This window comes from Schistocerca americana, chromosome 2, assembly GCF_021461395.2.
Source record: "Schistocerca americana isolate TAMUIC-IGC-003095 chromosome 2, iqSchAmer2.1, whole genome shotgun sequence".
NCBI lineage: Eukaryota > Metazoa > Arthropoda > Insecta > Orthoptera > Acrididae > Schistocerca > Schistocerca americana.
In genome coordinates this window covers 899065335-899089740 of record NC_060120.1, presented here as the reverse complement: position 1 = coordinate 899089740, position 24406 = coordinate 899065335, and positions in this window count along the sequence as shown.

The window sequence follows — 24406 nt, the reverse complement described above, 5'->3', positions numbered from 1 at the left end:
AGATCGGTTGCTGTAGCTACAATGGCAGGTCATCAAGTTTAAGTGAGTTTGAAAGTGGCGTTATAGTCGACGCACGAGCGATGGGACACTGCATCTCCGAGGTAGCGATGAAGTGGAGATTTTCCCGTACCACCATTTCACGACTGTACCGTGAGTATCTGAAATCCGGTAAAATATCAAATCTCCGACACCGCTGCGGCCGGAAAAGGACCCTGCAAGAACCGGACCAACGACGACCGAAGAGAATCATTCAACGTGACGCAAGTGCAACCCTTCCGCAAATTGCTGCAGATTTCAATGCTGAGTCATCAACAAGCGTCAGCGTGCGAACCATTCAACGAAATCTCATCGATATGAGCTTCCGGAGATGAAGGCCCACTCGTGCACCCTTGATGACTGCATGACACAAAGCTTTATGCCTCGCCTGGGCCTGTCAACACCGACATTGCCGGCCGCTGTGGCCGAGCGGTTCTAGGCGCTTCAGTCCGGAACCGCGCTGCTGCTGTGGTCGCAGGTTCGAATCCTGCCTCGGGCATGGATGTGTGTGATGTCCTTAGGTTAGTTAGGTTTAAGTAGTTCTGAGTCTAGGGGACTGCTGACCTCAGATGTAAAGTCCCATAGTGCTTAGAGCCTTTTGAACAACTGACATTGGACTGTTGATGACTGGAAACATGTTGACTTGTCGGACGAGTCTCGTTTCAAATTTTATCGAGGTATGGAGACAACATCACGAATCCATGGACCCTCTATGTCAGCAGCGGATTGTTCAAGCTGGTGGAGGCTATGCAATGGTGTGGGGCGTGTGCAGTTAGAGTGATATGGGATTCAAAAAAAATGGTTCAAATGGCTCTGAGCACTATGTGACTTAGCTTCTGAGGTCATCAGTCCCCTAGAACTTAGAACTACTTAAACCTAACTAACCTAAGGACATCACACACATCCATGCCCGAGGCAGGATTCGAACCTGCGACCGTAGTGGTCACGCGGTTCCAGACTGAAGCGCCTTTAACCGCACGGCCACACCGGCCGGCTGATATGGGATTATTGAGCATATCTGAGATGCCTTGTAACGTGCTGTTCAGAAAAGATCTCCACCCCGTCGTACTCTTACGGATTTATGGACAGTCCTACAGTGTTCATGGTGCCAGTTCCCTCCAGCACTACTTCAGATATTAGTCGAGTCGAGTGCATGCCACGTCGTGTTGCGGACCTTCTGCGTGATCATGGGGCCCTATGCGACATTAGGCACGTGTACCAGTTTCTTTCGCTCTTCAGTGTATGTGTGTGTGTGTGTGTGTGTGTGTGTGTGTGTGTGTGCGTGTGTGTATGTGTGCATGTTCCACATCCCCCGCCCCCCTAAACCACTGGACCGATTTCAATCAACCTTGGTAGACACATCGCTTACAGTCAAGCAACAATCACTGTGGTGTAAGAACCACCTATACGTATAGTTCGGGAGATGTGATAATGAGATGCGCGAAAAACTGCCGCAACTTGCTTGACGTTTAACTGTATTTATTCTATGCTGCTAACTCAAATCGCAGTAAATTTTGCAGACAGTATGCCGCTAAATGCACCTACAAAAATATATCATGGTATCACACATAGTTTAGGACATACGACAGCATACACACTGCGCTGCGTGAAAAATCGCCGCATTGTTCATGACGTTTAAATTTAGTAATTCCTTGAAACACATTTCGTAGGCAGTATCTACAAACTCCGCTGAAATATTTACAAAATTATATCATTGCCGACACATAGTTGAAGATATATGTGTTGTGTCTAGACAAGACAGCCTAGACACAATGAGAGGAAGCCGAAAGGCACGCGCTTAAACTCACGCAGGCTGGCGTGAGGTCTGAAACAGGATACGTAATGAATGCTATAAAGAAAAGTACGTAGCTTCTGGAATACTTAACTTTAATCCACATTTGTAGAACATCGCTCTTGATGATACATGTTATAACCACAATATATATAGCAAAGGATTATGGCGCCTTGCTAGGTCGTAGCAGTTGTAGCTGAAGGCTATGCTAACTATCGTCTCGGCAAATGAGAGCGTAGTTGTCAGTGAACCATTGCTATGAACGTCGGCTATACAACTGGGGCGAGTGCCAGTACGTCTCTCTAGACCTGCCGTGTGGTGGCGCTCGGTCTGCAATTACTGACAGTGGCGACACGCGGGTCCGATGTATACTACCGGACCGCGGCCGATTTAAATGCTACCACCTAGCAAGTGTGGTGTCTGGCGGTGACACCACAATATGACTTCATAAATAAAGTGGTGCACGAAAAAATGCCGCATCATGCATGAAGTTTTGATACTGTTATTCTTTACTACTAAGACACTCCTACAGTCGAGACACCTTAAGGAAATCACTGATACTTGGCATGGCTTTTAACAGATTTCAACTGTCAAACGGCTGTAGGCGGAAACAATCACCGTCTATAGAGCAATGAAGAGGCGTTGCCATAGAGCCGTTTGCAAGATCGTGTTGTAGACACACGACGCAGCCGCGCCCACCTGACAGAAACTGGCCGGGATGTTACACTACAAACACAATTCATTATCATTTTTCGTTTCTAACAGAAATGTGGCAAAATGAATACCCTGGCAATGCGGAGTTTATCGGTTAGTTACAGATAAAAAGGCTAATTAAATGGGTGCATATCGGTTGACGACTACAGAGATCTACTCAGACCAGTTACCAGGATAGGACCTAATAAAAATATAGTGGAGAAAGAGATATCATTCCTCAGGAACGTTACTTCCACTCTGCAATGTACGGTACGTACGGCAGAACTTCACGTTTAATGCAAGCTTTGGCATTTTATCCCACTGGAAGAGGAATTGCACATACGGTAATCCGTTGTTTCACTCATGATCCAAAGACCCTCTTTCACCGGCTTCCAAGGTGCAACATCCCAATTCTTCAATACTGGCATTTTCCGTCTAATTTTTGTGTCACATCCTCTACAACAAGAACTACAATCGTTATTTTCCTATCCTTCTCTCTGTGGATTGGTAGTGTGAACCAACTAATCAATGAGCCACTCCTTCCTGGGAGATTTGTTGTGCAGATATTTTCTTCGCCTACCTCTTTGACTGGAAACTGAGTGCCTTAACATGGATACAGTCAAATCTGTGAACCAACCGTCTCATACCCAGCCAGTGCAACGCCTTTAGTGAACTTGATGTTGACAGGTCATTAAAGTCTGACCTCAATTCTGTTTTGCACTGGTCTATTTACGCGCTGTGAACGCTGTGTTTGATGTTTCACAGTGGCCTGACAGCAGCCTATAAAGTCCCGGTGCAGTGTCGCCGAGTGCAGCGAAAATAGCAGTGAGTCAGCTCGCCGCATCGCGCTTCAGCGCAAACTGGCGGAGCATGCATGGGCATGAGGAAGAAGATAACGCCGATGAGGTTCATGAAACAACGTCATAAAACATGACGCCTAAATATAGCCCGGTTACACTGCAGGGCGCGGCAGTAATAATCTGGACATTCACACTGGGCTGTGCACGTAAGTTTTCGGTTCCACGTCTGTAGAAATCACGTGGTTTTGAGGCAAAGAACTCGTCGAGCCTGGTTCGGAGCGCATTCTCATCAGGAAAGGAAATTCCTTGAAGGTTGTTCGACAGAGAATGGAAAAGATGAAAAGCAGAGAGGGCAAGATCAGGTGAATGAGGTGGGTGCGAAATGACTTCCCAACCCAACGCCTGTATAGTGTACAGTAATATCAGAAAATGAGTCCGCCTTGACGCAAAACACTTTGTTATTTGTTTATTCCTTTATTCTCCCGAACTAGTTTCGGCGACAAATATCACCATCATCAGTGTTTTTTTTTAACTCTAAAACATGCAGAAAATAGCATGGATACACAAACACAGTAGCATATTACTACATTTCTTTTTTTTTTACTATTCGTTTTTTGAAATATAGTATAGAGTTTTTTGTGAGTCTAGCGGAACGCGGACGGGAGTTATCGTGGAGTAGCATGATTTGATGCACTCTTCCTGGTTGTTCTTCTTAAACTGCGCCTGCAAGACGTCTCAGTTGTTGACAATAAATGTCAGCAGTCATGGTTACAGATTGGGGAAGCAATACGTAGTACACCACACCGTCGCTGATCCACCAGACGTATAACATTATCTTTTCAGCTAGCGTGCGGGTCGTTGTACAGGGAGTTGTTGCTTTGTCTGGGTTCAACCATTCCTTTCTTTTCCTTGTATTAACATAAAGACACCATTTCTCGTCACCTGTAACGATACGAGATACGAATGATCGGTGTTGTTAATGAACTAATTTATGACAAGCAGGCAAGAGATTCCTATAAGGTCACCTGCTGATTTTTGTGATTTTGGCTTAGAGCATGCTGTATACATACCCCCAGTTTTTGAACCTTCCCTATTGCATGCAAATGTCGCACAACGGGCGAATGATCACAGTTCATCACATTTGGAAGTTCCCAAGTACAATGATGTGGATCATTGCGTATTAATGTGTTTAAACGATGTTCATCAAATCCCGAACCTGATGGTATAGAATAACTAGCGTCAAAACGATCCTCCTTAAATCTAGAAAATCATTTTCTTGCCGTTCTCTGCCCAATGGCATTATCCTCAGACACGGTGCAAATGTTTCTGGCTGCCTCTACTGCCGTCACCCTTCTACTGAGTTCAAACAGAAGAATATGTCGGAAATGTTCAGATTTTTCCACTTGAGACTCCATTCTCTAGTGTCTACATGTCACTATCTAAAAATGACAGAAAGGTAAAATGTAAACATAAATAGCAACAGTGAACTACAAATGAAAAATGCCAATCGAAAAAGAAACCCATAGCAAACAGAATACCAACATGTAAAACAAAACTACTGCGAACTTACTTATCAATCTTAATTTCCGCCGTCTTTAGTTTTGATAGGGACTGTGACCTCTGTGTTCGGATGTGAGCTGAATTGGTGAACCTCCGGTCACAGTTCCACGCGGTGCTGGCCTGGGGTTATGCAGCTTTAGGCTGTTGCTAGTGGGCACCACTCACTTTACGAGTCCCCCTCATGGGTCCACTACTGTGGACAACCTGCTTACTGTCCACACTGAGGTTGATCAATCACCCACGGTCGAGTAGTTTGTTTCTAGGTGTGCCAGGCAGTAAGAGACTTTCTGGAGAGCCGACCGTAAGGCCTCTGCGCTTCGGCTGGGAAACAGAGGGGGAGTGAGGATCAGAGTTGATAGGAGGGATAAATGGAGAGAGAGAGAGGGCATCATCCGGGAGGGGACGGAAGCCACCTTGGGAAAGGAGATGTAGGGTGTAGAGATGGAGGGTAGGGGGGACACAACGGTGAAGACAGGGCAGGGGGCGGGGATCGGAGAGGAGAGGAGCAACCAGGGGGTGAGGAGGTTCAAGACAGCGGGAGGTGTAGAGGATGCGGGTATGTTCGAGAAATGGGAGCAGATGGCGGAAAGGAATGAGATCATAGAGGATCTGCGTGGGGGACGGGAGGCGTATACGGAAGGCGAGGCGGAGTGCATGACGCTCAAGGATCAGAGGTACTGGTGTGTACAGTAATCTGGACCCACCACCTCTGAAGTTCTCGCTGTATGGTGGTACAACATGCAATGTTTGGTTTTCATGAGCAATAAAAAGGGTGGAAATGATGTTTATGTTTATGTCTATTCCAGTTTTCTGTACAGGTTCCGGAACTCTCGGAAAAAACCTTTTTTTTATGTGTGTAAAAATATACAAATACTCGCTTAACAAAGGGATTTGAAATGCGGTGTTGACGTTACAGGGTAATTTGAGAAAGATACTTGTCCTGACACAACGAATTCAAGAAAAGGATCGAAAAGGTGTAGGAACAATAGCAATATAAATGCTCGACGCTAAGGTTGAAATAACAGTACATATAAAATACATATTAACGCCGCGCGGAGTGGCCGCGCGGTTTGAGGCGCCATGGCAAGGATTCCGCGGGCCCTCCACTGGAGGTTAGAGACCTCCCTCGGGCATGGGTGTGTGTGTTATTCTTAGCATTAGTTAGTTTTAGTTAGTTTAAGTAGTGTGTAAGTCTAGGGCCCGATGACATCAGCAGTTTGGTCCCTTAGGAATTCATACACACACACACACATAAACATGAAATGAGTATCGAGACAGCTCTCAATAAGCTGCGTTATTCTACATCTACTTTTATACTCTGCAAACTACTGTCAAGTGCATGGCAGAGAATGATTGCTTAAAGACAATTATTCCTGAAAATATATCTTGGCAGCTTGTAAGACATGGAAAAGCTGTTTATCTTACTCGAGAACGCAGAATGGCGGCTCTCGCAGGAAACTACTTTCAGACTGTGCAGTTGAGTTGTTGCAGGAACGATTATCTTTTATCCCCGCTTTTTTCACATGCAAAGAGGATATGACTGAAGTCACCTTCGGTAGTGTTAGTGCAATCGCACAATGGAGCTGGAATAATTCCAGCGCAGTGAAAGTGCATCGGAAAACTGCCGTGGTTGAATCTGATGAGGCAGATTTCTGGGTAGCCAAACAGCGTGGAACGATGCTCTAGGTCGAATAACAGGCTGAAGATAGCCGTAAGATCTTCCCTTGAGTAACTGAAGTATTTTGCTGTACTCTTGGAGTTGTTAAAAGTAGAATTGTAAAACTACCGTAGGCTACATAAGTAAGCGTAGACTACGAAAGTTTTCTTAGTAGCGTTTGGTCAGTTAAGGTCGTGCCTGTTTTATCTTTATGATGGGTGTCTTGCATACTGATTTGGCGTTATCTCTTAACGATTGCTTTCTTTACATGTGCGATCATTGTCTTGCTAGATTCCCCTAAAACTCTGAAGCGCTGCACCGTCCAGAGGCTGAGTGACGATATGTAAAGGGCCGGGTAATCTATGGAACGTATTTGGTCTGCATAGTCAGCCCTCCTGTCTGTTACTTAAGAATAAACAGATTTTATAGCAGAACAGAAATTTTCTATGATTAATTCAAGTTTTTATCGAAAGTTTTTGATTTACCGTGAAACAGAGGGAGTTTGTAGCAAAAACAAAGAAAGCAACACAGATTTATCATACAACTCTAGGAAAGGCAATTCCTCAACAACAACAAAAAATTAAAAAAGCATGCAAAACAAAAAATATATGAAACAAGGCTTCGATACTTCGTCAAACTTATATAAAACATATTTCTGTTGTCCATAAACAATTTCCGCATTTTTCAATAACAACACGAATCTCTTGCCTTTGATAATAGTGACTAATGTTCTATTGAGACAAAATAACAACAATAATTATAAACATGTTTTTATGTTTGTGCATGTAAACTGTACCTGCACCAAAAGCATGTAAATTGTACGTGCATCAAAAGTAATAGCTTTGGTTACGTAAAAGTGTAGAACTTGCGCGACCAACTAAATTTTATTACTGATTAAATAAATTTATGTTCTGTGAGGATATAAAATACACAATGGACTAACATTGAATGAGGTGCGGTTCTAATTATGTGTAAAACGAAAAAAAAGAGAAGTCGTCGGTTCCCATTTCCCCTTTTACACACTCATTTATATTTATTTCCCTACTGTGTGGCTAGACGTCGAGTGTTTGAGATCGATTAAAATTCTGGGCTTCGTGGCTTCTTTAGAAAATATATCGACTTCATTAAGAATGATGCCGTAGCGAGATGTAACACACAGGAATTGTATCGTAGATAGAGCGGTGGTCTCAGAACTTCGATAGTCCATGTTCTACTATAGGCTAAAAAAATTGTAATAAACATCCTCCCGTCTATGGCATACATCACGCCTAATTATCCTCTGTGTATCCCATTGTAAGAAGAGGTGATTGTGGCCTAGCCGAGCGTTTGCCAAAACGATAGCGGGAAACTACCAGAAAACCACACTCCGGCCGCCCCGTGTTCCAGACCAACAGTCGATAAACCCTTGCCATTTTATTGCACAGCAGCATGTCAATATTCTGTCTTCTCGCTTACCAACTATGAACAGAGTACGAAAGTTGGAGAAAGGATTGCTCTTGGCGTACTATACACCGTCCGCTACGCTTCGTACTATGGCTTGACCGAGAATCTAATCTCCAACTAAAGCACAATCCCATATGGAAAGTGCAGTATTTAAAGGAGCTGTGATGCTCGTCAATGGACAGTACACAAGCGAGGCGACGGTCTGGTTGCCTAACAGCTGCGGCTCTTCCTGCAGCCTGGCCGGCTGCTGTGAATGTGTCGACCGCAACTTTACGTAACGGTGCAAGGTCGCACGGTTGAAATACCGAGGCGACTCGGTTGCTTACGGGGCTGCCACCTCATGTGATGCCCGGCACGTGCCTCACGCGGTGGTCGGTTTCCTGTTGGAAGCCGCGTGGCTCTCTGCCTTCTCAGCATCCTAGAGCGTAGTGCCTACGACGGCATCATCGACATATTCCACAGTAACGTGGCGCTTGGCGCTTCCGGACGTGGAAAGTGCATTTAGATATCGTTTCTGCAATGAATCGAGCTCCGTCTTTCTTAGCATTTATCCCGTCGCATGTCATCCGCTTTTTTCATGATACGTCAAGTCTATTTTTTAATTAACTCTGTGACCTGCTGCCTTTTACGCCGTCACGGTCTTCAGTTTTCCTAAGAGGGCATGTCATTTGCACCATCTGTCTGTGAATCGTGTAAGCTTTGTTCCCTTTGTTATTGTATTTCCTCTGTTTGTTTATCCCATTTTATGATGAGTTGATTGTGGCCTAGAGCAGCATTTGCCAAAACGATCGCGGGAAACCACCTGAAAACCACCACTCAGGTAGCCCGGTCTTCCAGACCAACGGTCGTTAAGGGGAGTAGGACGCCAAACGGGCCGACTTGGAGCAGGAGAGGCACCACAGGACATTTTAATTTCCACTGTCTATACTTTTACACATAAATTCATAAAACTTTAACAGCATGACCAGGAAGGACTCAGGATTCATACTCATAGCAGTCGAAGCTCAAAAACGTAACAAAACACACGTTTTTTACATGTGAAATTTCACCATTTTTTCTCTTACTACTGGCTGCATTTGTTGCTATAGGTACACTTTTCTTCCTAAGTAAGAGAGATTCTTCGATGAATTTTTCATAGCATACAAACAGTAGTTACAGGTGTATGAAACTCTAGAATTTTCCAAATCTATTACAAAACTGTGGAAAAAATTGAGATAATTAACTATAAAACTTGAGTTTTTTTCTAAACATGAAGTTTAAAATGTAACAGTTCATTCATTTCTTCATAACTTCTAGAGTTATTTTTGCAGAATGGAGTCGTACCGCTTGATGTGCGTGAGGATTTGCCCTTGTCATTATTCTGCAATTCTGTATATTGACATGTCTTTGGAGATGGAAATGGCCTTTGGCTGTCGACGGAATGTTCCATATTCATTCCTTGTCCACTTCCATGCGAGCGAGAAATTCGAGAGCGAACTTTTGTTGCTGGCGGGTCAGCAGGAATCAACTCCTGAACATGAGTGATTTCGTATGGGCAGGAATGCAGGATGTTTCATAGGATTTTATGCACCATGCTCACAGGCATATCTAGCGTTCGGACAGTTCCATGTCCACTGCATGTGTCCATACCACTCTCGACCCCTCCTGCAAAACTGTGGCCACATTGTCGACAAACGTCGGATTAACTCTGTAAGGGATTAGTATCCGCCACCCAGGTCGATAGCAGACAGGAGTCGATTATCGAGCACTGCAGGAGGCAGTGAGATGAGTGTCGAGTGAAAGCAGTACTGGAAAGACTGGCAAAAAAAAATGTGCCGAGTGAGGAGTAAATTGTAAATTCACCGGAGTGTGACAAATGAGCGCGTCCCCTTATCGTCGCGGGGTTGACCCTCATCAATACCGATTCGCGAGTGATGTAACACCAAAAGTGACAAGTGTTGAATTACGTGTTTCGCGTCAACCGCGTCGGCCAGCAACAACCATGGATTGCAGCGAGGATTGTTGTGAATGTTAACCATCATCATTGCATGTGACGAAGTACTTAAAATCAGCAACTAGTAAGATATATAACCGTAATTAAACGTGTAGGGCGAAGGTAGCAACTGCCTCAGAATTTCTATGTTAATAGAAAATACATACCAGTTTGTATATCGCAAACTTTGTGGTCGTTAATAATAGAAAAACTTTCAATCAATAACTATTCCGTCTCAGAACAGCCGCACTCTGTTAAAATATCCCCGAAACCACAGCAGAAAAACCGATGGCCTTTCATCCATTAAGCACATGCTCATATATTCATAATAATTAACTGTTTGACGGCTTCGGTAAACCACACAAAACCCAGTAAAGGATATGACGGGGATGTTTCAACTTCCTTCCTCCCTCTACCACACCACACTTCAAAAGAACCTGTCTGTACTCTAGGCCCATAGCAGACATCGGGCCAATGTCTTTTATCATACCCTTGAGGGTCCGGAACTTCAAAAGGGCCACTGGCGCACAGTCACCGTTCTTGTAAAATAATTTTATCAGCACGGCGTCTCGGACGCAGAGGACCAGCCGTGCGCCGCGCGTCTGTTGGCATGCAAATCCTAACCCTTACTACAGCGCCATCTATTGGTCAAATTTTCATTATTTTTTTTCTTTTTTTTTGCATGACGTTTATCTCTACTTTAGTAATATGCTGTTCAAATTATCAGTAGTAGTACTTTTCCTACAGCGTTTTGAAACTGGAGCTCTAATTATGGACACCCTGTACGGCAAGGGTGGATTCGACACGGATCTGTCTCATCCGCCTGCCTCGCAACTGAGGACACTGGATGCCCCCCCCTTCCCCCCCCCCCCCCACCACTCCCCCGCCCAGCTGACGTGCTTCTCCTACTACAGCGCCAGGTCGGCGCTCGGAGACGGCCGGCTATACGCTGCCCGTGGAGTGAGGGGATACAAAGGCGACACACAGCGGAACACAGTCATCAGGTATGCCTGAAGATGACAAGAAGTCTGCTAACCGAAATATCACGCCTTCTGGATGGCACCACCCGACTGAATACCCGAGAAATAGTCAAAAAATCCAGACACATCACTGAAAGTGTACCCAGCAGAGTTCAAGCCACTATAAAGGCAAAGGGTGAACACTCGCCATATTAATGTCCACTAATACCTGCCCAGACGATTTTGATCAGATAGCGTAAACCATTTGGAGAAGGTGTAATGACTGTGATGATCGTGATGAATTCTTCTCAGGTCGTTTTGTCGCAACGTTTCAATGAGTTTCGTACTCATCATCTTCTGGCCAGAAGATGATGGGTACGAAACTCATTGAAACGTTGCGAAAAGGCGACGCCACCACTCGGCTGATAACCCGAGAAGAATTCATCAGTGGAATACGCCGAGAAAGACTGCAATCTCATATGTGATGATCTTCTTCCAATCTACTACTCAGTACCTAAATATTAATTAAAATATCATAACATAAAGTGGGTACACTATTCTTTTGTCAGAAATACTGAGTGTTAAGACTTGGTTGTAAAACAAGTCAGACCTATGAACACGTGGTTTGCCTACAGACTGGATGTTCACAAACATCTATTTTTATCGAAACTTTGTGTTTGGGCCGTTATGGTGCTCGGCGCCCCATATGTGAACCTATTGTCATAGAAGTTGAGTGGATGTGGTGCCACGTCATATTATAAAATACGTGTCACTGAATAACACATTTCGGCCACTGTTGCAGTGACCTTCCTTCGTTGTTGAGGGTCCAATTCGTCATGGCCCCTTTAGTGGGCATGGAATTATATCACAATTTAAAAAAACTGTTGACATCGTTAGTTTGCTGTAGTGGAAGGAGTGGGAGACTTCAATTTGCTTTATGCGGTGGAGAAATGCTGTTGTCTGTTCCCCATTCACTATGAGCTTTGATACTCAACGGGAAATGAGGTTTCCTCCCGCGCGACGTCCGATCCACATTGTCCGTTTCTGTTACCGATATAGTTCTTCGTGCGACCTCTTTGGCTCTAATGGTTGGCAAAGGCTTGGAACGGGTCCATAGCTGTCCTCTATGTTCATGGTGTCTGGGTGTTTTATTTCTATGGCTTCCTAGAACTTCCGCATAGTGATCCCTGGCTGCCTGACGAAAACGGAAGTCTCTCCGCATTTCGTTTTATTGCAGCAGTCTTTTTGGTGTTTGGCTCCTTTGTTGTGCTGTGCAAGGCAAAAATAGCAGATACCCCCTGACGCGTGTTGCTACTGATCTGCTGTTTTCGCCAATTTTAGTTCTCCAAGCTCGCAGTCCACCTAGTACGCACCAGGATTGTGTAGAGCACTTATCTTGTCCTAGGTGGAGCCTACTGTTCAGTCGTGTGTGTCCGTTTGTTCTCCACTGGAGCGGCTTCTACCTTTGACAAGACAATGCACATCTATTATATTGTATTGTATGTTAACCGGGGGCCTAGAAACGACGGAGAGACTCTGTCCCCGCCGCAGACGCAGTGGTCCACAACCCCACGACTACCGCAGTCCACTACCACCCTCCGCCACCCCAAACCGAACCACTCTTTCAGGGTTATTGTGCGGTTCGGATTCCGGTGCATTCCCTCAGGGAACGTCTCACACCAGACGAATATAACCCTTAGGTTTGCTTGGTAGGGTAATGGTGGTGTACGCGTACGTGGAGAACTTGTTTGCGCAGCAATCGCCGACGTAGTGTAGCTGAGGCGGAACCAGCCCGCATTCGTTGAGGCAAATGGAAAGCCTCCTAAAAACCATCCACAGACGGCCGGCTCACCGGACCTCGGCCGGTGTACGCGTACGTGGAGAACTTGTTTGCGCAGCAATCGCCGACATAATGTAGCTGAGGCGGAACCAGCCCGCATTCGTCGAGGCAAATGGAAAACCTCCTAAAAACCATCCACAGACTGGCCGGCTCACCGCACCTCGGCCGGTGTACGCGTACGTGGAGAACTTGTTTGCGCAGCAATTGCCGACATAGTGTAGCCGAGGCGGAACCCGCCCGCATCCGTCGAGGCAAATGGAAAACCTCCTAAAAACCATCCACATACTGGCTGGCTCACCGGACCTCGGCCGGTGTACGCGTACGTGGAGAAATTGTTTGCGCAGCAATCGCCGACAAAATGTAGCTGAGGCGGAACCAGCCCGCATTTGACGAGGGAAATGGAAAACCTCCTAAAAACCATCCACAGACTGGCCGGCTCACCGGACCTCGGCCGGTGTACGCGTACGTGGAGAACTTGTTTGCGCAGCAATCGCCAACATAATGTAGCTGAGGCGGAACCAGCCCGCATTCGTCGAGGCAAATGGAAAACCTCCTAAAAACCATCCACAGACTGGCCGGCTCACCGGACCTCGGCCGGTGTACGCGTACGTGGGGAACTTGTTTGCGCACCAATCTCCGACATAATGTAGCTGAGGCGGAACCAGCCCGCATTTGTCAAGGCAAATGGAAAACCTCCTAAAAACCATCCACAGACTGGCCAGCTCACCGGACCTCGGCCGGTGTATGTGTACGTGGAGAACTTGTTTGCGCAGCAATCGCCGACATAGTGTAGCTGAGGCGGAACCAGCCCGCATTCGTCGAGGCAAATGGAAAACCTCCTAAAAACCATCCACAGACTGGCGGGCTCACCGGACCTCGGCCGGTGTACGCGTACGTGGAGAACTTGTTTGCACAGCAATCGCCGACATAGTGTAGCTAAGGCGGAACCAGCCCGCATTCGTCGAGGCAATGGAAAACCTCCTAAAAACCATCCACAGACTGGCCGGCTCACCGGACCTCGGCCGGTGTACGCGTATGTGGAGAACTTGTTTGCGCATCAATCGCCGACATAGTGTAGCTGAGGCGGAACCAGCCCGCATTCGTCGAGGCAAATGGAAAACCTGCTAAAAACCATCCACAGACTGGCCGGCTCACCGGACCTCGGCCGGTGTACGCGTACGTGGAGAACTTGTTTGCGCACCAATCTCCGACATAATGTAGCTGAGGCGGAACCAGCCCGCATTTGTCAAGGCAAATGGAAAACCTCCTAAAAACCATCCACAGACTGGCCGGCTCACCCGACCTCGGCCGGTGTATGCGTACGTGGAGAACTTGTTTGCGCAGCAATCGCCGACATAGTGTAGCTGAGGCGGAACCAGCCCGCATTTGTCGAGGCAAATGGAAAACCTCCTAAAAACCATCCACAGACTGGCTGGCTCACCGGACCTCGGCCGGTGTACGCGTACGTGGAGAACTTGTTTGCGCATCAATCGCCGACATAGTGTAGCTAAGGCGGAACCAGCCCGCATTCGTCGAGGCAAATGGAAAACCTCCTAAAAACCATCCACAGACTGGCCGGCTCACCGGACCTCGGCCGGTGTACGCGTATGTGGAGAACTTGTTTGCGCAGCAATCGCCGACATAGTGTAGCTGAGGCGGAACCAGCCTGCATTCGTCGAGGCAAATGGAAAACCTCCTAAAAACCATCCACAGACTGGCCGGCTCACCGGACCTCGGCACAAGTCCGCCGGGCGGATTCGTGCCGGGGACCAGGCGCTCCTTCCCAGTGCGGAAAGCCGTACGTTAGACCGCTCGGCTAACCGGGTGGGCATACAATGCATGTCTAAGTCATACAGAAATTATGGCAGGCTCGTTTGGAGAACACTCGGCGAGCATTGGGATGTTTGCTCGTACTCTCATATCACCAGAAAGTGATCCTGTTGAGCACATCTGGGACACTTTCGACGTTCTCACCATTTAGGACCAGTTCCTGTTACCTGAAGGCGCCAGAGGAATGGTCCTATCTTTTGTGGAGTCGATGCTAAGACGTGTTGTCATTATTGTGAAACACTTGGAGATATCTATGCTGCTATTGCTTTTGACTAATACTGTATACCGCGAACAATATCCGTCAAAGGAACTCGCCACTGTTACCGTCGAAGTTGTTCTCACAGCTGACGAGCACGATGTCCTGAGTACTGTTTGTTAAGGGATAGTATTCTAGAAAGAAGAATTAGTTGTCACTTTGGGAAGGGTTTCCCTCGCATTTCACTTTTATGTAGTGAATATTTTTAATTTTATGTTTGTGATTTATGGGTTACCAACCTTTCTTAATTCCTTAGTTTATGGATTTATACATTCATCTTCCTCTCATCACGGTTTATAGCGATATTCCCTATGTCGGTTAGTTTTTCACCTATGTGGTAAATTACAGTTAAAGCACAAATAATATTTCACAGTATACACACATATGCATAAGGATATGTATGTATAATAAATGAAATATAGGCAAACAAAACATTTTACGTAATTTAATTTACTGGAGATAGGCCCTCAGTTTCTCTTTCTGCTGAAATACTTTAATGTTGATCCAGCGTTAGCAGGGTCCTTATCAGCCAGTTTTAGTCGCGTGCTATTGATGTGATAATCATCTTTGACTCGTGTGCAGTAATTGTGCACTTCTCTGTTTAGCGTTGGCTCACAATTTACTATGAAATACATGACTGTTTCACATACATACATAGAGTGTAATACCAAAATTCACTGAATTTTGCTTTGCACGATTTTCTTGGTAATACCTTCCAATATATCTCATTTTTTTCTAAGTTTCAGCAGTTTGCTTGTATGTCAATTTACTCTACAGTGCGGTAAATTGGATGAATTAGTCCATAGTACATCTTTAATATCGTATCCTCCATCCCATACTGTTGGTGTCTATGTAGTAATATTGTGTTGTGTATAATATCAAACGCCCGGCTAATCCGCTCGGATAGCCGTACGTGTTAAAGCGCCGCTTCCAGGACGAGGAGATGCGCTGTCCAGGGTCGAATTCGTCCAGCGGATTAAGGAAAGGGGTTGGTGAGCTGGCCAAAAATGGTTCAAATGGCTCTGAGCACTATGGCACTTAACATCTGAGGTCATCAGTCCCCTAGAACTTAGAACTACTTACACCTAACTAACCTAAGGACATCACACACATCCATGCCCGAGGCAGGATTCGAACCTGAGACCGTAGCGGTCGATCGGTTCCAGATCGAAGCGCCTAGAACCTCTCGGCCACACCGGCTGCCTGAGCTGGCCAGCCTGGATGTGCTTTTTAGGCGGTTTCCCACATACCACTAGATGAATCCTGGGCTGGATTTCACGTCCCGCCTCAGCTACACGATTCGCAAACATTTCGAAAACCATCGCTCACTTTCACACGAATGACACTACACTCAGACAGTTGGAGTACACATATTCCGCCCTGAGGGCTATGGGGTGGCGACAGGAAGAGCAGCCGGCCACCCCTTCAATTAACAGTGCCAAACCCGTCCATAATCATGCCAACCCTGGGTCGATGCGAGAAAAAGGTGCAAGGAAAGAAGAAGATGATGATGATAACGATACAAAATACCCGGTTAACCACACGCAGCTTTCATTCCTAGTCATGGCAAAAATTTGTCAATCTTGTAGCAGTAGTTTATCAATTGTGAGCGCAAACTTTTTCTTCGTCGATTTCCAGATTTGTAGTTGTTCTCTAGACGCTAAAAGAGAGCGTCGAGGCAATCTCTTGACTTTGTTACAATGAGAATTATTTATGAGATGTATTTTAGAATTCTTCTCTTTAGTATGCATCAAGTCTGTCATGACATGGTACATTTATAGGAACAAGCTGCATCGTGTATTATTCTCCAATAGCAATGGGTAAAATACGGAACTATACGACCCGAGAATAGTTGGCCGACGGAAAATTTTCGAAGTTGATTTTTGTCAGTAAACGGTTTGGCATTGTTACAGAATGTGAAGAAGTGAAAAAGTGAAAGGGCAAAGAAACTTAGCCACTAATTTTTCCTTGCAGAAGTATTCTTTGGGGATAGAAGATAAAAATGTAACTGCGTTTAGATGAAGGGAATTTATTTTTAGATTTCCTTCATAGGCACATAGTTTGAGATATGTGGATGAACCACCGCATTTTCCTTTTCCTTAGTCGATAAATCCATGTTTTAGAAACCAATGACAACAAGGTTTGTCTCAGTCTTAGGAAGATTTTTGTACTATCATGTCCGTGTTTTTTATCGTCTGCTGTTCACGTTCCAGTGGTGTGTTGTGAAAATTTCAAAAAATGAAAAGAATTTTTGATGGTTTATTGTTTTCCATGAAGTGCATCTATCGCTAGAGTCATAGTTTTAATAGAAAATGAGCATATTAAAAACGAGACTTTCTAATATTAGCGTAGTTGTGAAATTAGTTGTATTAATTCAACAATCTTTTACAGGTCAGTCACAAACAATGACAAATTCGCTGTGAGATTCTTAAACTGACATTACCAGCTGTACGATTAAACTCTGAGACAGTATCTCTTCGATTAAATAAGTCACCAAAAGAAAACAAAGCCACTAGATAGGACCAGATTTTACAAAAATACAATTGAAAATAATAATACTGTTTTGAATTACGCGCCAAATTAGAAATGTCTGTTACGTGTTTTTTTTTTTTTTTTTTTTTTTTTTTTTGTCTCGTCAGACATTTAAGCTTTTCCAACACCACAGTGCTAAAGGGGTGTCCTTGTACCAAGCGTACTGACGTAGCTGCATAACAGGAGAGCTCAGTTCATGATGAGTTCGTTAGCTCCTCATAAGACGGTAAAGTGGATGTTGTTACGTCCCATTCGCAGTAGGCTACGAAATATTCACGAGCTGAGTACGAAGGGTACCGACGCATATTTGCATTGACTATACCATGTGAAACACGCACAAGTAGAACAAAATAGCCCTGGTGTCAGAATGACAGTAGCTCGTCAATAACTGATCCCCACGCTAATCGGGAGCTTACATGTACTTGCGCCACCGCCAATCACTGAAGTAGGTCAGATAATGTGTGCAGTGTGACATAAAACGCAGCCTGTAGCAGAAATATAGCTCCTCGCAGCAGAGCATTCAAGCTCAGGGATTTCCTTTAGCATTTGCCATCCGTGTGACGCAGATGCTTCTACAATATTTCTGTCATATCGCTCGATAAAACAAAACGATCTGACGCGATACTTTTACATTTCGTTCACACCAATCAAATACTTTTGCAAAATGTAGAAATCGGCAAAAACATAGGTGGGATATAAGAGAAAACTGTAATCCGTCACACTTTAATATTCGACCAACTTCCTACGAATAAAAAGGGCCATCTTAGAGCAATTCACTGAGGTGACGAAAGTCAAGGGATAGCGATTCGCACCTATACACAAGGTATAAAAGGGCAGTGCATTGGCGGATCTGTCATTTGTACTCAAGTAATTCACGTGAAAATGTTTTCGAAGTGATTATGATCACACAACGGAAAATTAACAGACTTTGAACGCGAAATAGTGAGCTAAACGCATGGGACATTCCATTTCCCAAATCGTTAGGGAACAGGGAACTCAGTAAACCGAAATCCTCGTTGTCAAGAGTGTGCCGAGAACACCAAATTTCAGGCATTACCTCTGTAAGTAGGCTGTTTAGGTTTTTTTATTGGTAACGCCACCTCCGTATAAAAAGTCACTGGCTGTGCTGTGTGCAGTCTGTGTCTAGTTTGCATTGTTGTCTGCCATTGTAGTGTTGGGCAGCGGCAGCTGGATGTGAACAGCGCGTAGCGTTGCGGCAGTTGGATATGAGCCGCCAGCAGTGGTGGATGTGGGGAGAGAGATGGCGGAGTTTTGAAATTTGTAAGACTGGATGTCATGAACTGCTATATACATTATGACTATTAAGGTAAATACATTGTTTGTTCTATATTAAAATCTTTCATTTGCTAACTATGCCTATCAGTAGTTAGTGCCTTCCGTAGTTTGAATCTTTTATTTAGCTGGCAGTAGTGGCGCTTGCTGTATTGCAGTAGTTCGAGTAACGAAGATTTTTGGTGAGGTAAGTGATTTGTGAAACGTATAGGTTAATGTTAGTCAGGGCCATTCTTTTGTAGGGATTTTTGAAAGTCAGATTGCGTTGCGCTAAAAAATATTGTGTGTCAGTTTAAGCACAGTCTTGTATAATTGTTCAAAGGGGACGTTTCACCTCTTCATGAACAACGCAGTGACCGACGGCTTCTACTTAGCGACCGAGAGCAGCGACTTTGTGCGTAGAGTTGTCAGTGCTAACAGACAAGCAGTAATGCATGAAATAACCGCAGAAATCAATGTGGGACATACGACGAAAGTAGAGGTAGGGGTGTAAATGTGGAAACCCAGTTTGTTTTTGTTGTATAAAATAAATATTTACTTCTCTTTCGGCTTCAAAAATTAGCCAGATCTAATTCATAATGTTTTAGAAATGAATGTAATATTATGAAACACAAAAACTAAATATGTTAAAAATTAAAAAACATTTTCTGCTTGCACAACAACTCACTAATTTTACAAGAAGTGCGGGTAATGTGGAAACGCCTTACAATTGTGGGAAACTGACTACTTCAAACAAAAACTTTTGAAAATGTTAGAAACTATTTTACATTAAATTTAAATTGCACAAAAATAGTTTTAAACGCAACTGTATTAGAAAAATGCTTCATAAGCGAAGTTCACTTGCAAAAATCGCAAATATAAATATATCCTTCATTTCCGGCACACAAATAGTGACTCAACTCCTCACACACTACACCCTTAATCCCACAATTCTCCCCGAATGTCTTTGGAAATGCACCTTCACAAAAAATAAAAATTGCATCTTCTTCAGTAGGTTTTTCTTCTCCAACTGCGGGATCCAAATGTGAATCGCCTGAAGAGACAGTTGGTGCATTGCGCTCTTCATCTGAATCCTCAGATAACTTAAGCCGTTTTCTGCATGGTTTTCTAGGAGGAGCTTCACGTTTTTTCTTGCTTTTGGCAGGAGCCTTAGGAAGCTTCTGTTTACCCTTCAGTAAGGAGTCTTCAAGACGTGTTTTATAAGACGAAGATGTCAAAACAGCTGATGAACCTGGCTTACGACCTGTGTTGGAAACCGTCCTCTTTGGAGGAGGGACTGGTATGATATCTTGTGGAGACACACACGAATTTGATGAGGTATTTGACGACGATGTTGACCTTCTATTTTATCCATTTCAGTGAGATACTGTACCAACTGTTTCTCAATAGCATCAGGTAGTACAACCTTACGTCCAAGTCTCAAAGAAACACATTCTTCAGGTAACATATCACTATGCACAAACCTTTGAAGTGTCGTCTGAGGTACACTGAAAGCTTTTACTGCTCTTCTTAACCCCACCTGCTTTCCCTTGAGGCTATAATAGCCTTAATCATGTTTTCAGCATCCCACTTCTTCACAATAGCTCTTGGTTTCCGATCAGTTAGCTTTCGTGGCATCTAGAAGCAGACGCAACACGTATTAGAAGTAATGTATTTCATGTTGGTATTGTGGAAACGTTTCCACAATGCCATCGTATGTATGCTTCCACATTACCTACACAATGCCCATTTTAAATTTCGGTAGATTACATTAAGCAACTATGCATTTAAGGTTGACAATGGACTGCTAAAACATTCTATGCACCTCCCTTTATAAGCTATCAGACGTAAAGAAAGATAACTAAAAAGTATATAGATAAATATAATAGCACAACTTACCTCAAAAAATGCTTAGAAAATGCGCGAACGTAAATTGCATCACTGCCACGGCGTCTGTTGTTGAACTGACTTCTAACCCTCTATCGTGACAAATAGGAACTATTGCTGCCCCACTACAGTGCAGCACTCTGCAGGCCAGATACTAGACGTTTCCACATCACCCACATGCTTCCACATTTACACCCCTACCTCTACCCGTTAGGACAGTGCGGTGAAAGCTGGCGTTAATGGTGCACGACATCACCTGCAGAGCCTCCACTGGGCTCGTGACCATTTCGCTTGGCCTGGTCAAAAAAGTCCCGACTACACTTCGTAAGATCTGATGGTAGGTGGTGTGCAGACCACACGAAGCCATGGATCCAAGTTGGTAACAGGGCACTGTGCAAGCTGGTGGTGGCTCCATAATGGTGTGGACAGTGTTTACATTGAATGGAACCGGTCATTGACTTAAAGATCATTTGCAGCCATTCATGGACTTCCTGTTTCCAGACAACGATGGATTTTTTTATGGATGACAATGCGCCATGTCACCGGGCCACACTTGTTCGCGATTGGTTTGAAGAACTTTTTTGGACGGTTCGAGCAAATGATTTGTCCACCCAGACCGCTCAACATGAATCTCATCGAACATTTATGCTACATAATCGAGAGGTCAGCTCTTGCACAACATCCCACTGGCAACACTTTCGCAGCTGTGGACGGCTATAGAGGCGTCATTGCTCAATATTTCTGCAGGGTAACGATTTGTTGAGTCCATGCCACGTGGAGTTGTGGCACTACGGAGGGCAAAAGCAGGTGCAATACGATATTAGGAGGCATCACATGACTTCTGTCACCTCAGTGTCAAAGTGCGTCTTATTATCTGATTTTTCATCCTTTCCTTCTTCTAAATATTTGTTACATAGCATATTTCTCCTTTTTTCAAATTTTGTGTCCATTGGGTCATTTGCTATCGATTCGAGGCTCAAACGCTTAATTTTCAGGTAGCTGCATATCGACTATTGACATGCAACTAACAGCAGATGAAGCCTTAAGGTTTCAAAATCGATAGCAAGTAGACACAAAAAGCAACAAACATAGCTGACTGGAGACAAAATAAACAGGAAATATACCTTATTCTCCATACTAAAATATTTTACAACTTAAGGAACAATTCTCGCAGCACTATTGAAGTATCCACATAGTTCTTCTAAGCGCTCCTAGATCTACTTCGTATATTTTGTGATGTTGTGGCATCAAATACTTTGTTATTTTTCCGTCAGTGTCCAAGCTAGTTTCTCTGCAGGCGAAACTCAACTCCTCTCTACTTACCTGATTAGCAGTTCACCTAAATTATCAGTAGAATTTAAATCGGCAGATTGAACAGACAGTGACTGTCTTCAGTCATAGAGCCATCCACAGTGCAATCCAATGAAATACGCGCTAATACCATACAGAAGATCTCCAAATGTGCTTTACAAAGCTCTGTAGATTTCTCTTTTCCAGTTCTTCGAAGGCCTGGAGCAGCACTTAGAAGACTCGAGAAATTTATCTGTAGTAACTATATTTATTTTCGTTCACAACCACATTTCCCCACAAGTTTGTGTGCCTACTAGCGTCTAACCTTCTTCAACAGTCGACGTCAGTAATATAAGGCTTTCTTCTCGTTACCGCCTTAACTATAAGCCACTCTTGTCACTGTGTTGTCTTCCTTCCCTGTCCCCGAAACTGTTCAGCTACTACTTACGGCATGCTCACATGATCAAAATGAAATTTATTCCCTCAACACTACACATCATTGCTGGTCCGTGTATTTTATTGAATCAGTTGCATTTTCTCGTCTGTTTCGGCGTTTGCCGTGGCGAACGGTAGAGCAGAATGTGTGGAACAAACTTGCGTTTCCACTCTTCGAATCCCTCTCAGTATGATTAAATAAATCGGGGATGGTGCTATTAGTTTTGTCGTTAACTTCGATATATAGCACCAATGTAGTCATGATAACTTCTAGATTTTTAGGGCAAGTCTATACATGACATTTATTGCTTTTTCATCGAGAGAGTAGGCTTTCTACCCTCACTCTAAAGCAAAGTATAGGATGTTCCAACCGGTATTTTGCAACCTTAATGTTTTGCAAGTTCAGGACAAAGCAAGAAACAAACTTTGTCTCCTGTAATTCACAAACTGCAAATACTTAGTGTATGAATATTGTAGGTGATACCAAGAGCAATTTCAGTCAATACACAAACGAACTTTTTTTTCATTTTAATCCATATTTTGCAGCTTAAAACATGCCTGTATTCAAAACATTGGAAGTATGAATTAAACAACGACTTCAGTCACTTTTTCGTGTTTAATCAACTACACGATTCATTTCCGAACCTGTGGGTCCATCGTCAGGTGTAATCTGTCTTAATACGTGTTTTATTTCTTCTCCTGAATGAGATGAAATGCATATTCCTGTCACGAAAATGTTTAATGTTACGTTATGAATTTCGCAAATCGAACGCGGAAAATATGTGCAAAATAGTGGAAAATGAAAGGTGTAAACTCACCACATCATTGTCCGCCCCCGGTAGCTGAGTGGTCAGCGCAACAGAATGTCAATTCTAAGGGCTCGGGTTCGATTCCCGGCTGGGTGGGAGATTTTGCTCCGCTCAGGGACTGGGTGTTGTGTTGTCCTAATCATCATCATTTCATCCCCATCAACGCGCAAGTCGCCGAAGTGGCGTCAAATCGAAAGACTTGCACCCGGCGAACGATCTACCCGACGGGAGACACTAGTCATATGACATTATTATTATTATACCACATCATCCAAGGAAAGCATTTTTAACGTTTTAGTACCAGCAGACATTCTTTTCCCCGTCGTTTTAGTACATGTCACTTCATTCAAGATGTACATTTGCACACGCATGTTTATAAACACTTCACAGATGTTTTTGTACATGGTGTTGTCAAAGATGAATTTATTCGTAGTGCTATTTATGGTGATCTGGATTGACCAATGATGATCGGGACCATCAACTAACCACCAGCTGGCTAACTTAGCACAACAAGTATGATTTACCTACTGTCTACCTATCTAATTGATTCACCCCTCCACAAAGGTGGCAGGTGAGAAGTGTCAGATTGGAGAAATGCTATAATTCATTAATAAACAATGATTTATTATCTAAATAACACTTTCTCATAAACATAAGTTGGTTGTGATTAGAATAGAAAGACAGTTTATGCAATAACACCTTGAGACATCTGATAAACTGGCAATACTCCTAGTTGGGCGAGTTTGAAAATTACCAGTGCTCAATATGGCGCTATCACACCTATGCTATCGATCTAAACGGACAATTAGCAACTGCCATCGATAGTGGAATGATCGAACGCTCCTTGGCGGTTTGTTCTCACTACAAGGTGCTACTGTGGAGTCTACAGCTTTGCGTGAGCTACACGACGTCGGGTTTGAATCGTGAACGGAATACCTGTAAGCCGTCCTGCAGTGTGGCTGGCGACTTGTGAACAGAGATGGATTTTCCTTCTCATGCACATATAGATCCCTCACATGCAAATTCGGAGCTTCCGTTTACTGCTGTTACCCTGTCAGACTGACCCGCTCGCCGTTATGCAAATTGAAGTTCGATATGCAAAGAGATTCGACTATCGATAAATATGGAAGATGGATCCGTCTGTATGGCTTTTCTACATCTTCTGGAGGAGCCAGAAGGCCTCGCATCTTTCATAACCCCCCTACTTATATCAGACATTTTGTGCGGTGTGTGTTGTACAATAAGTTAAGGTGGTGTAGCAAAATACCAGCAAAACGGCTTATAAAGCAGTGTACACCTTAAACACGTAACTCCTCTCAACAGTCATTCACTCATAGGTCGCA